General features: G+C 42.5%; 1 protein-coding gene across 1 annotated transcript in view; it reads right to left on the bottom strand.

The window, feature by feature from the left end:
• PPFIA2 (PTPRF interacting protein alpha 2) overlaps positions 1-11,413 on the bottom strand; it is a 281,670-nt gene extending 270,257 nt beyond the window's left edge. The window contains exon 1 of the mRNA XM_030446493.1: positions 11,203-11,413. The gene's annotated coding sequence lies outside the window, so the exon portion shown is untranslated. The remainder of the gene's footprint in view (positions 1-11,202) is intronic.
• Positions 11,414-13,142: the final 1,729 nt, after the last annotated feature.

The raw sequence follows: 13,142 nt of genomic DNA on the forward strand, positions 1-13,142 counted from the left end.
GAGTGGAGCATATAATATCACCTAGTCAATTAGCTAATGTATGGGGAAAAGCTAATGCTATGAGATGCTAGGTTCAGCAGGTAGAGGAAAAAAAAACCCCAAAAAACAAAACAAAACAAAAAAACAAAACAAAAAAAACCAAAAAAACCAAACCAAAACAAAACAAAACAAAACACAATCTAAAGACTAATGATAGATGGTATCTACCCAACAAAAATCACCCAAAGAATCAGAACTCGTTCTTCTAGTTTGACTAAAGAAATATACCACGCATAACTTCCTACATAGTTAAGAGTTTCTGGAAAAGCTCTTATTGTAGTAACTATTGGAAACCTTTTATTTCAGCAAGTGGGATCAGGGTGCTTTTGGTTCATCCACTGGAAGTTAAAATATTTCGCCTGGGAGTTTGCTGCAGACCTTCTGGATGTGAACTTTGTCTACTAATCATGTGGTTAATGTGCTTCCACTGTTAAGTGTGTCATTAAATAGCACTCTCACCATTTCAGTCTCAATACTATGCTGGATTAGCTCTACCTATTCTTAAATCTCATCACCTATCCAGAGTAGGAAAATTGAACATGTGAAAGTGGTGTTAATGAGAAACGGAAGATCTATCTATTACAGCATGTAACTTTAAGACAGGCCATAAACCAGCAAACAAAAGAGCTAAGACAACTGTATTATATTAATTAAAACTAACCTCTCCTACCATGACTAGGTCACAGACAACCCTTGTGCAAACACTACTTGCTGCTTAGACATACTGGGAAAATGCCGTAGCTGTGCTAAGATTAGTTAGCCTTCATCATATTCTGAATCATAGAATCATAGAATTGGCTGGGTTGGAAGGGACCTCAGAGATCATCAAGTCCAACCCTTGATCCACTACTGCTGCAGTTACTAGACTATGACACTGAGTGCCACATCCAGTCTCTTTTTAATTCAGTATTCTTAATTTTCACTGTTCCATCAGATTTGACAACTAGCAAAATTCGTACCAGACATTGGTATTTCTGCATGAGTTATCAGCTACTACTGTGTAGCTTTCATGGGTGATAGTTGCTACTGAGGTGTCAGATAGGTCTTTATCCTGGTTTTAAAGTGTCAGTGCTAAAGGACAGGTAAAGGTTGTTTGCATCTGCTATCCACTTTGTAATTAATTAGGAGCAAGTGAAGCAGTTAATAACTTGAAGTGATAGATTCTGAGAAGTTCCTCACATCTCCAGTATATTTTGTTCAGGTATATTTACACAGCATTTTCTGATTTGATGCTGCATATCTCCATTACTCATGAGATTCAAAACTTTCCATTCCAGAAACCTTTGCCTCCCCTGAGATATAGCTAAGCTATAGTCTCCATAGGAAGCACCCCAATGTCCTTTCATATTGAGATGACATTAGTACATCAGTGCCTTCATCTCCATAAAAAACTTCAAGTTTAAAAACATTTGTGTCTTCACCAAGTTATTTTTATGGAACCTACCACTTCCTTTTATGAGTATGGAAATTGTCTACTGGGAAGCACTATAAATGGGAAGTAGCTGAACACTGCAGCTGCACCAGCAGGACTGCTTGAATAAATTACTACCCATCCTCCTGCACTTCAATGTCCCTGCAGAGGCAGAACAGATTTTGGGAATTTCTTGCTGATGCAACTGCTTTGTCCACTGTCCACAGATATCTTGAGATGTGGGACTACAAGCAGGGGGGAGCCACTCTCTTGCCTCCCAGATCTCACAATGTTGAAGGAGTACACTCAAAACGGAGCCATCACTGTGGATTCTCTCCACCCGGTTCCCCCCTGTGGCTAACCAGTTTGGGATTATCAAGTTCATGGTGAGCAAAGGGATAACTATAACAAGTGAGACCTTCTGCCACTTGCTCAGTTTAATCATAACTTTTCAGCAGGCAGCAGGTGTCCAAAGACCAACGTCTCTGCATGTCCATTCTTCAAAACATAAGAAAACATTTCACACTGTCACTGAACCCTTCTGGCCTCATGATCACCAACATCTCATGGGGCACACTTCCCGCTTCAGGGTATTCTCACTGATAGACCTTCATCAGTCAAAAAATTACCTCCAATGTACAGCACATGTTGTATCATCTTTATGGTATGAACAGCACAGCATTTGCCAACCACTGCTCACATGCAGTGGCGAGTGGTGCATTTTTTCACACATGGTCAGTGTCTGTTTTGGAAGAGTAGGGAAACATCTATGTGGACAGCTGTTGCTACCTTAGCACCTTGTTTTCAAACAAGATAAAAAAATCTCCTCTTATAGTTATTATGGAGATGTTGGAAGACATACATGAAAGTGGCTTTGGGGAAGCAGTGAAACCCATGTGTTGAACGCTCCTGGCAGATTTAACATGTTTTCTCCGTCTAAATTCCTGTGTTCAGGGAGGGGAGTCAACCACATAGCGTGCTTATTTTGAAAGCATGGGCTGCATTATCCTCTCATGGCAGAAGTAAAAATTTTGGTCATAAGTGAGACCACAGAGAAGGCAGGGAACAGGTGGGAAGTGCCTGACATGGGCTGTTACAATTTGGAAGTTTTATTCCACAGCTCACAGCCCTCCGAGAATCTTTTAAAGGTACAGCTGTTCTTGTAGTCAGTCTGGTGGTGTATGCTGCTTTCCAGCAAGTCAGGGATCAAATCCCTTATTGGACTGGAATTATTCCATCCTCAGCTTAGTGACACATAAAGAAAACCTGTATGCTAACCTGGACCAGATCAGAAGTGTTGGTAGGGCATGACAGAAAGGGATGATGCATTGATACTTGGTGAGGACCATAGGAAAGAGGAATCCTGGCCCATTTCCTATTACGGAGCTTCTGTAGGAGCCCTCATGTCAGGGAGTTACAAAAGTTCTTGAAGCTTCCAGAGGCTTCTGATGGTGTGCATGTATTGGGCAACCCATGGTTAACCACAGGATGATGTGTTCTACACATGGACCCCACACATGGGGTCAGGACATTAGATTTAAGAGCAAGCTTCCAGTTTAATTATAGCTGAAAGGAAGTTAGTTTGCACACACCAAAAGCACATAGAGAGCCAAGCCAACACAGTGCAAATAAAAGCAATTGTGGGATTCACATTAAAACATAAAAGAAAAAAATGTATGGCTATGAACAGTTAAGTCTGATTGCTAATGTGGTCACAACTGGAGTAATTTTAATTATATTTTTATATTTCCAACAGAGAAAGAAAGTGACTCCTCATTTTCCTCCTATATAACTTTGAATTTTAAACCTAACTTTGGTAATTAAAAAAAATTACAGAACCCCAAGTATTTTTACTCTGGTTTCACAGTATAATCAACTGAAATATCTTACACACTGGAATCATAAGGAATCACTGTAACTACCTACTCTTGACCCAATAATCACAGACCATAAATCTGTGTTAAGACAGTGTATTTCATGTGGAAAGGATTCCAATTATTAAACACTTAAAGAGATAAATCTAGTAAAATAACTAGAATTAGTAATTCTCTGTGAAAAATGCATGCCTTTTTCAACTGTATTCCTAGGGGAGACACAGCCATATTTAATACTGCAGTTTTTAAAGGTTCATAATAAACCTATTGGCAGGCCCACTTCTATTACATTTTAGACCTACCATGTGTTTTTTGCAGTTGACCTGTGAGTTTACAGAGGTTTTTATCAGCTCGGATACATTTCTCTATACATGCATGAATTAATTTTCATATAGACAGGCCTTGATTTATAACTCACTATTAATCTTCCAGGTAGGCAGTAATGAAGTAGTAACAAGAAGTCCAAAGGCAATGAAGAGAGACTTCAAGGCCTTAGGATAACTAGTTAAGAGATGAGAAACACAGGCAGTGCTCTCTATCCCTCCAGCTGCAGGGAACAATGAGGGAATAAACAGGAAGAGACAGCAGAACACCTGATTCCAAGAATTGTGTTATCATCTGAACTTTGCATTCTTCGACCAGGGGTTGATTTACATGATGTCAGGCCTGCTAGCAACAAATAGGGTACAGCTGTCTCAAAGGGGAAAGGACACTGGTGCAAGAGCTAACAGGGCTCATCAAGAGGGCTGTTAACTAGAGCTGAAAGGCAAAGGGCACAAAAGGCTTGCTATGAATAAGCTTGGGCCCAGCTCCTGAGTATTTGAGGGGTGGTGTGCCAGAGGTCTTTCAGTCTGCAGTTTCAGGCATTGGAATGGGCTGCCTCAGAAAGTAGTGGATTCTCCATCCCTGGAGATATTTAAAAAGGGAGTGGATGTGGCACTCAGTGCCGTAGTCTAGTAACTGCAGGGGTAGTGGATCAAGGGTTGGACTTGGTGTCATCTCTGAGGTCCCTTTCAACCCAGACAATTCTATGATTTTATGATTCAGTGGTGGCAGCAGGAGAACTATGGTACCATCACAGAAACATTGTAGGATGACTCGCTCAACTGGAGTCCTTCAAGCAATGGCTGCAAGCTCTTCAGAAAGGACAGGAAAACAAGGAGAGTTGGTGAGGTTGTCCTGTATCCTAGGGAGCGTTTTGACCCTATAGAGCTCAACAATTGTGAGGATAAGGTCTAGTGCTTATGGCTAAAGGAGAAGCCCAAAAAAGCAGATACCCTGTTGGGAGTCCATTATAGACCACCCAATCAGGATGAAGAGGCAGATGAAGCATTCTACAAGCGGCTTGCAAAACTATCACAATTGATAGCCCTTATTTTCATAGGGGCCTTCAACTTCCAGGACATCTGCTAAAAATATAAGGCAGCAAGAGAAAACAGTCTAGATCCTAAAATGCATGGAAGGTAAATTCCTGACACAGATGGTAAGTGAGCCTACCAGGGAAGGTGCCTCACCTGACCTGCTGGTTACAAACAAAGAAGGACTGGTGTAAGATGCAGTCGTCAGAGGCCATCTTGTGTTGCAAGACGAACCTCTCTTAGGGCAGTGCGCTTCAAGGTCCAAGAGGTGTTCCAGCAGAAACTCACAAATAGTGCTCTGAATCTGTTGCCCTCAGGACTGGTTAGCCTGGCTCAGTGCTACTGCTCCAGACTCAACTAACCTCTCTGATGGCTTGCTCAAGACTGAACTGAGCCTTTGTTTGGAAGCTCACCTTTTATTGGTCCCCTAATCCTGCTCATGCGCAGTTGGGGCCTGCCCTAATCAGGCACAGGTGGGCTTAACACAAGCTCATGCCCACTGCCTGGTAATTAGTGGCACCTGGTTGCCTCATTTCACTACAATCTTGGGCTTAGTGACCATGAAATTACAGCACTGATGATTCTTGGTGAAGCAAGAAGGAAGGCCACCAAAACCACTACTGTGGACTTGTGGAGAGCAGACTTTTACTTGTTCAGGAATACTAGAAAGGCGAAAGCCCAGCTAGAGCTCAACTAGGCCACTGTTATAAGGAGATATCAAAAAATGTTTTCACAAATATATTAACAATAAAAAGGAGAGCTGGGGACAACTTCCATCCTCTATTGGATGCCAGGGGAGCATATTGCCATCAAGGATGAAGGAAAGGCTGAGGTACTTAATGCTTTCTTTGCCTCAGTGCAAGCTGAAATTCTGATGCAAAAGTATGTTCATCAAGTCTGTGCATGTATCTTAATCTCTCCATTTTTTCTGCACATACCAGCTCCAAGATTAAGATTATTTTTTTTAATCCCAGAGTCGTATTCTTTCCATTCCAGTGTGCTACGTGAACTACTGGACTTAATGATCTTAACAGTCCTTTCAACCATAAAGATTTCATGATTCCTATCAACAAATACATGGCAATTACAGTCACATCTTCAATGAGTCCTACTAGGGGAAAGGTATTCAGAGGTGACAGTAACAAGTAAAGGAGGAATGCATAAAGATAATGTGTGACAAGCATCAGAATTTCTTCTATCAAGCTTGCAACAAAAAGCTTGAATTGAATTGGTGCAATTCTAAATGGCAAAGTAACTTCTCTAACAATTTGCAGGTAATGTTATTAAATATAAGCAAAATCAAAGTATACAAATATCTGCCTCGAAGTTCATGCATCTACAATGATCACTGAATCTTCTTTCTAGAAGAACATTCCCCACCACTGAGCAATCGGATCTTATTTTGAAGCTGACCCTCCACTGGGCAAGCTGTTGGGAGATGACTTCCAAAGGTCCCCGTTTCACTGTGAAGAATTCCATATGTCTTGAGTGAGCTTTAAGTTTGAAGAATTCACTCATTTACCACAGACTCTGAAATTTAATATATATTTAATTAAGGTTGGAAGCAAATTTTCTATTAAAAAAAATGAAAACTAAAACCTCACCTTAGGGCTCATGTCATTGCATTCATACAAAAAAAACCAAGTTTATTTTACTAGGATGGCCAGCCTTCTGGAGAATTTGGAGTTTTATACAATTAAAAGACGTCTACAAAAAGTAAATAAAGTTATCATTTAAAAAAAAAAAAATCAAAAATCTCATTTATGCTTGACCACAAGTATGACCACATTTTCAGACCTTGCTATTTACAAGAAACATCATAAATTCTGAGTGATGTTTCAAAATAGAAATCAAACAGCCAAAAAACATATAAAGCAAAGAAACCTGAAAACACAACCACAAGATCATGGGTAAAGGACACATAGACCCTAGACATCCAAACTGTAAATGAGAATCTGTGCTTATTTTTGGAAATGTAGGAAATTACTCTTCAGAAAATGTTCACACACAAAAAAAACCCAAAAGTATTTTACTGAATGATGAAATGCCATGTTTCACATGATGGATCTGAACGTTTTAAAAGACTGTAAATTCAAGGTATGGCCTTTATTTTCTGGCTTTTATATAATCATAGAATCACAGAGAGTTAGGGTTTGGAAGGGATTTATGGATGTCCAGACTCATTAACTGATCCTCAACCCAGCCCTCACCAACCAAAGCAAACTCATCCTTTACCCTTACTTCCTCAGCAGCCTTAAGGGCCTGAGGACATCCTCCAGCTGCATACACAGAAGCAAAGAAGGTGTTCAGCAATTCTGCTTTGTATCCTCTGTCACCAGGGCACTCACCTCATTCAGCAGAGGGCCTACATTTCCTCTACTGGTAGTTTTATCTGCCATGTATTTGAAGAAGCCCTTCCTGTTGTCCTTAAACTCTCTCGCAAAGTTTAATTCCAAGGAGGCTTCAGTTTTCCTAGTTGCCTCTCTGCATTCTCAGACAACAGTCTTATATTCCTCCTAAGTGGCCAGCCCTTCCTTCCACAATCTATAGGTTCTCATCTATTTATCTAGCAGTTACCTGTTTAATCACACTGGTCTCCTAGTTCCCTTTCTTGATTTCCTTCCCACTGGGATGGGAAGCAATGGTCTTGAGCTTGGAAGAAGTGGTTCTTGAATGTTAACCAACCACCTTGGGTCCCTTTACCTTCTAGTACCCTGTCCCATAGAAATTTCTTCTCCCAGAAATTGTTTAAAGAGGGCAAAGTTGGCCTTTCTGAAGCTCAGGGTCATGATTCTACTTGGGATCCTGTTTCTACCACATAAGATCCTGAACGCCACCATCTCATGGTCACTGCACCCAAAGTTGCCCTCAACCTTCACTGCTTCAGCCAGGCCCTCCCTGTTGGTTAGGACAAGATCCAGCAATGCTCCACTGCTAGTTGGCTTCTCCACCACTTTATTTATCATTCATGTGGTTCAAACAAAATAAAGTTTTGAACAAAGATTTAACGCTTTACATGTTTTCATCCATGCTGGGGATTGCAGTAATAATGCTTTTCGGAATAAAGATTGAAAAACTGCTGAATCCTAGTTTGGTAAGGAAACATATGTACAATATGACAGTAATTTAGTAGTGTGTGCTTCTTCTAGATTTACAAAATAAATACTTTTCCTATATTCGTTCCTATTTTCCCATTAGTTCTTAGTTATTCCTATTCAAGGTGATAATCTATTATCAAGTCATTGTTTAAAATATACATGGAGACACACTATGCTGGGTATATTTAGGAGTTTTTCTGACTATGCCATAAGAAAGATACATGGTGTTGAATGGAATAACGTCAGAGAAATTCAACCAGCTATCAGGAGTCAGCTTTGAAGAGTTCGTGTAAATTTCCACTTAAGTAATTTACTACGAATTTCAGTGCCAAGACTCTGGTCACACAAAAAGAGGACAAAAATATTAATAAGTACTACTTCAGATATCAAACTTGGTTTCCTAATTTGGTATGTCAGATCCTACTTAATTACATTGCTCGTGCCCAACCATTCACCTGGCAAGTCCATACAGCTCTTCGTGCTACTTGGGAACTGCAGGCTCTTGCCCTTCCGAAAACTGAGTCAGTAAAGAAGTTAGGGGAGGAATGGAAGAGAGGGAGAAGATAACCACCCTGTTGCTCAGGAGCAGGTGAGGAACACGCCAGAGAATTACATTAGCAGTGACAACTACAAAGTGGCAGCTATATTTCACTGTTGGGGTATGACTGAGGGAATGTAGGGTTATATATGAGGGAACACAAGCATCCAAGAACAGTGAGGGAGATAGTATTTCTCTAAGTGGGTGTTAGGAACTGTAAGTAATGAGACACTAAACACCTCGGTCCTGTATCTTCAACACCACAGATGTTCATGAAAACAGAATTAGCATTTGCATACATAGCTTTGTGCAATACTTCCCATACAGCCAAGACAGAGAAGAAGAGGAAGGAGTGGAGGAAAAGGCCTTGACATATGCTTCATTAATATCTAAACATGTATTATACAAAGCAAAAACAGAGAAATTTTGTGTTCCTTTGCCAAAGTAAAAAGAAGACTCGCCCTGTAGTAATACAACTTAAAGATATGCTTGACTGATTTAAATAAAAAATGACTTTTTAAATGTGTTTCTTTATAAAGAAAAACAAAGCTCCATTGATGCAGAACTTAGTATCTCTGCAGTCAAAAATTTAACCTCTTTACCTGATATTCTGAAGGTTAAGTAAAGCTATTCTTCAATGTAAAATGCACTTTAAGCCACCAGCATTTTACTGTTAATACACATACATCGTGTCTTAGATTCATGAGGAGCCACAGAACAGACGTTACAATTCACTTGCTCAGGGAGCACATGTAGTGCCAAAACCTCAAGGATTGAAATGGATACTGAACTTCTGTAGCACCTTATGACTATCCCAGACTCTGAGAGAGATTCTAAAGTGGGAGCTGGATACTGACAAATTATTACTTCCTTAAAATCCAGGTAGCATGTACATAACACCTAGAAGACTTTTAGACAATTTAATAACTTTAGAATTCTTCTAATTTGAAATGAAACATAAGCACTTACTTTAACAGTAGTTCTAGACCTGAAGGGCTCAGGTATTATAGCCATACACATGGCAGCCTATAAAGCTGCACATTTAAGTTCTCTAAATACATTCTCCTCCTTGTCCATTGTGTATCTAATACCATCTACTGCATAATCTACTCCAGGCTGATTGGTTCCTAGTTCAGTGTTTTCTCCAATCATTTGCATGGAGCCTAATTCAATAACTGCTAAAATTTGTGGAAATTCTATAATGGAGTTCAGTGGTTTGGATCAGTGCAGGTGGCTGGGGAAGTCACTAGCTTAGGCAATCCATCAACCTTCTGTCATTTCACTACCTCCAAAGAGGAGCATAAAAATCACAAATATATGTTATGCATGACTAGGGAGCATGCGGGATGCTATGGGACCACTGCCTACAATGTTAAAAGAAACCAGGAACAGGTTTCCCTTGGAAACACTCAACATTTAACTGGCAAAAAGCAACAACTGTGATCTGTTCTATGAAAGAACACAGTTTAGTATCATTGTATTTCAGATGTTGTAGACTGTATGAAAAACTGTCACAGCAAATCTATAAATCATCTGCATTATGTCTCCATTAAGAGTGAACTCAATATTAGCTCAATGAGGAATTCTGCAGCCCAGTTTAGGCATCCAGATGAGCTAATGGACAATAACTGGAACAAACAACACAGGTTATGCCCACCCTTGGTTAAAAGTTATATAAAGCTCCTTTTCAGGAGCTACTCCATTAAAGAGCAAACTGATAGCAATTCTTTTATCCATCTTCTGACTACAGATGCTGATGATCATATACAGACAAGGTATGAAAGTGCACTCTCAATACTGACTACTTCTTAAACTATTGAAATTTCTGTGGTACATATGCTATAAAGGCAAAAAAGGAAAAAGTTGTCTTTCTTCTCATTGGACCCCACCCTATTTGACATCTTCTCTTATCTCGATTGACCGAGAGCTTGGAATTATTTTAAGTGCCTGCTGTAATAAACATTATCTGTAATCTCCTGTAGCCTGGGAATAATTTGCCAGCTGGATTTCTTTCACTTGGGTAAGCTCAGGGAATGAAAGCCAGAATACTACCTGGCTTCTGCCTGACAAAGGCTCTTAGACAAGAATTCATTTTGCTCACCTTGAAAGCTACTACCTTAGATGTGAATCTGATTTTATTCTCCCACCTTTCTCTCCTCACCATAACTGTTTTTAAAAAGCTTGTTTTCTGTATAGTCAGGTGGTTGATTTGCAGACCAGGGTTGAGGAGTGATTTCAAGTTGTAATTTTACTGCGGGAAAAAGAAGTAAAAATCTAACTACCACATATTCTAGCCTGATCACAGTGACATCAGCTTGAAAACTCATTTCATTGGATCACCCTGGGTATTTTGCATTTACGAGCTATATTTTTCAAATCGTTAGGTATAGTGGCTGATAAAAACAGTTCTTACTTCAATTATTTGTTTTCAGATTTTCTCAGCAAGATTTCTCTTAGGCAGCACGGTGTAATTCCATAAGGAAAATCCTTCCTATTGTCTGAGTTGCATTACATGCATATTCCTCCTCCTAGTTAACTCCTTACCCTCCAGTCTCCACTAAACTATGATATCACCTTTAAAGAAGCATCCTGCACTCTTTCCACACAGGAGGGGTGATCAACACAGTACCTTAAAAAAAGGGACTCATTCCAACTACTTGTTCTTTATGTCATCCCTCCAGCCTCGTATCTTCCTCAGCCATACCAAAAATAAGAAGTTGGCTCCACGTCTGTAATTCCCCAACTCCCATTACAGAAATGCATTTAAATAATACAAGTGCTACAGCAAGAGGCAGGCAGCAAGATTTTGCATTTGCACCTCTCCTCCCAGAGGGTACTGGGGCTAAGGAGGTGATGTCTAACTTAGAAATAGAACGTTCAGTACCTAGTGGCTTTTATTTCGGCGTCTGCTATTTCACTTGATCAATAACAACCGCAGTCTCCACCGGCTTCGAGCGGGGACTCACACAGCCGAGCACTCCTGGACCATCTTCCTAGCAATGGTGACACAAGCGTCGCTCCGAGAAACCCCAAGTCCCCGCACCCGTTCTCCGGCAAGACTGGCTGCTCGACACCTCAGCATTTTCTTCGGTCACTTCGTCGGCAGTCAAGGAGAGAAGCATCCATGGGAAAAATGGCATATTACAAATTTTGCTTTGGGAAGCAGAGCTCGGCTCAGACCATTGTCGGGAGCAGAAGGGGGGGGACGGCTCTTAAAGCTCCAGCAGCCCCTTTCCAGCAACAGCATCTTTGCAGCTGGAGGCGAGCGATTACAGGGGGAGGGGCCAGGGCGAACGCATCTCTCTTTTATTTCTCATCTTTTGTTAAACTTAACTGAGTGACATCTGGCTTCTCTGGTTCTTCAATACCTTCCAGGCTAATTATGCCTCTATGCGTGATTGAAGTCCGTACGCACGAACGACTGCCTCCATGATCAAAAGCAAACCTGGTTTTTTCGCTTTACAGAAATAAATCCTCTGCCCGCAGCTCATCGCTGCCTGGCAGACACCGTGCAGAGCCTGATCGCAGCGGCACAAGGCAGAAGCCGTGGCGATAGATCCGCTGTAGCGGGAGCTGGCAGAGCCTCCCTCTGCAGGTCACCCACCAGCTCGGGCGTCCCAGGAGCCTCTGCCCCGAGAGGCAAAGCCACCTGCACCCAGGGGACCGCCGCCTGCACCCGGAGCACCCACACCGGCTCCCCTCCATCGGCTGCCGAACTGCCCTCGTCCTGGAGAAGCACTGGGTGGTGCCTATGCTGAAAGCGGTCTGACAGCTCTAGACCGCTGTCATTCAAGCTGAGGCAAACACCAGTGCATCTCATCTAATCGGATATATAGTGTAATAAAACGTATCATGTGCTGTAATCCGACCATGACAAAGCAGTGGTAAAATCTGCTATAATCTGAATACTCCAGGCGTGTAATTAATATTACGCGCGTGGAAACGCCAGGCTTTGTCCACAGCCCTTTCCACGGCTCCGAAGCCCGAGCGTGCAGAACCGGAGGGCGGCAGCGGGCGGGCGGGCGAGGCAGAGGCGGGGGTAGAGGCGGGGGGAGCGGCTACGGGCACTGCTCCGCTCCTCGTCGTCGGGGACTTCCCCTGGAAGGCGCCGCAGTGGTTTCCACCAGTCCTTAAATAAATTCTGAAGTAATCACGTTTTCTCCCCCTACCTCACGCACACGGCTCCCCAGATGCAGCTGCTGCCGCTTCGTGGCTCGCACAGCGCTAATTCCCTCACGCCCACACATTTTCATTTTTTATTTATTTATTTTTTAAATAGATATAAGAAAAAATGAGAGAAAAAGGAAAACCGGAGAGCGGCGCGTCCTCCCCTCCCCTCACTACAACCGATCCCTTCTAGCCCCCTTAGGGCACCCTCCGCCCCAGCCGCTCCCCGCCCGCCCGGCTGCGAGCGGGAACCCCTTTCCGCCCCAACCCCATTCCCATTCCTATTCCAACGGCGGTCCCATCCCCTCCCTGGGGCGGGAGTTCGAGATCCCGGCGGGCAGAGGGGCAGCGCGTTGGGCGAGGGAATGGCGGTGCCTTTCCCGGTAAACGCCCTCTGCGCCTGGCGTGGCGGCGGGGCCTGCTGCCGCCGGAGGTGCTGCTTAACCCGCCGGTACTGCACCCCCTTCCTCCTCCTGTCAGGGCTGGCCCACGGGGCCCGGTGTGGTCAGGTAGAGACGAAACGTGGAGAGCGGGACACTGGCAGGGCTTGCTGAAGAACTGGGCATCGTGAATAAAAAGTATGAAAAAACGTTTCTACATAGGGGGTTTCACAGCGTTTCATTTGAAAAAAAAGTTCATCCCAGTGTGAGAATGATG

Source organism: Calypte anna, chromosome 1, assembly GCF_003957555.1.
Source record: "Calypte anna isolate BGI_N300 chromosome 1, bCalAnn1_v1.p, whole genome shotgun sequence".
NCBI lineage: Eukaryota > Metazoa > Chordata > Aves > Apodiformes > Trochilidae > Calypte > Calypte anna.